At 33.8% G+C, this 1543-nt stretch overlaps 1 long non-coding RNA gene across 1 annotated transcript; it reads left to right on the top strand.

Annotated features, from left to right (window-relative positions):
• The first annotated feature begins 275 nt into the window (after positions 1-275).
• On the top strand, positions 276-1266 carry LOC116328196. The gene is made up of 2 exons (XR_004200067.2): positions 276-442; positions 820-1266. It is a non-coding gene; the product is annotated as an uncharacterized LOC116328196 (long non-coding RNA).
• Positions 1267-1543: the final 277 nt, after the last annotated feature.

Below are 1543 nucleotides of genomic sequence, written 5' to 3'. Positions count from 1 at the left end.
ATATCTTTAAAAAAAATTAAATTAATGAAATAAATAAAAAATAACAAAATAACATACAATGAGTCCAGGGCTCAGTCTGATGATCTGGTGAAATGTGTGCATATTGGTTGTAAATACAATTGGTTTTCTTATTTAACTCATTTTGGAAATTCTTTAAAAATGTGTTAACCTACATTCATATCACAAAGAGGTCAGCTCTATGTAAGCAGTTAAACCACACCCCAACACAATAAAATGATATGAGTCATAACCCCCACCAGCCACTCGATCCAGACACTTGCCAATAACTCATAATTCTCATCTACTACAAGTTGACAAAGAGGACCAAATGGAAATTGGCCAAACTCGTGCTCCTCCTCCATCCTATCTTGGATGGTCTTACTTCAGTGCTCTTTGTTGCTGTCTGCCTCTTGGGGCTTTTGCCATTCGTTACTCTAAGAAGGTAGGTAATATTTGCTGAACTTGTTTTTCTCATTGATTCTCTTTATTCTGATGCACAGCTTAAAAACACATTTTGTGTTTTACAAAGATGATTTTTATTTAAATTAAACTGTCAATGTAAAATCATTAAAGTATACAGTAAATTCTAAGAATTCCAGTCAAAATCATGAGTATTCAATTCATGCTTACTGATTAGATAATAAGAAGTTCTAAACAGGTATACCGTATGTTACACTTTAATCATGTCCTACAAGTGAAATCGAAAAAATTGAATTGCTTATACTAAACATTTCACTGATTATTTTCATACACTCTTCTTCTCACGTCTTTAATTGCATGTAAAATGAAACTGAGCTTTGATTATTAAAAACTTTAAAGGTGAAAGCAGCAAACGAACAGGGAGACATAGCTCTAGCTGAGGATGCATCACAAACTGCCATGGCCTTGAACATCGCTTCAGTCATCCTGGGAGGCATTTTCATCACCATCTTTGTTATTTACAAAGTCCATGAAATTCAGGAATTAAAAAAACGACATTGAAGGTCCTTGCTTTGGGAAGAAGACACACTGCAATTTTACTGTCTGCGTTCTCTCTTCAGCATCCATCTCTAAATACAAAGTAATACCTTTATATGCTTGTTCACCTCTGTGTATTGCTTTAATTGGTTGTCAATACAAATAACAAAAGAATGCCTTGACCTCAACATGGTACATGCCAAAAATATGTACGAGTTGTTAAATGAAACATGTCTCTGGATTTATGTATTCTGTGTTGTGGGTTATATAAAACTAATTAAATGATTTTTGCTTTGTTTTATTTTGAAATGAGTGATCTGAACCTAATATGACAGTCATGATATGTTTTCTTGATCAGCGACTCACTTTCACATTATTAAAATGACATAAAGACTCTAATTAGTTTAGTTTATTGACTGCAGCAGTGCAGCAGCTACTATTCCTGGGGTAGCACATATTTACATTTTGACAATGCATTGTAAGACAGACACACATATACAATATAACATTCTGACATGACAAACTTCATATACACACAGCAAAACAGTTCTGTACAACACAAATATGTCTCCTGTCAGGGTAAGGA

Source organism: Oreochromis aureus, linkage group 14 (genome assembly GCF_013358895.1).
Source record: "Oreochromis aureus strain Israel breed Guangdong linkage group 14, ZZ_aureus, whole genome shotgun sequence".
Classification (NCBI taxonomy): Eukaryota; Metazoa; Chordata; class Actinopteri; order Cichliformes; family Cichlidae; genus Oreochromis; species Oreochromis aureus.
This window is presented reverse-complemented; position numbering and strand designations above follow the sequence as displayed.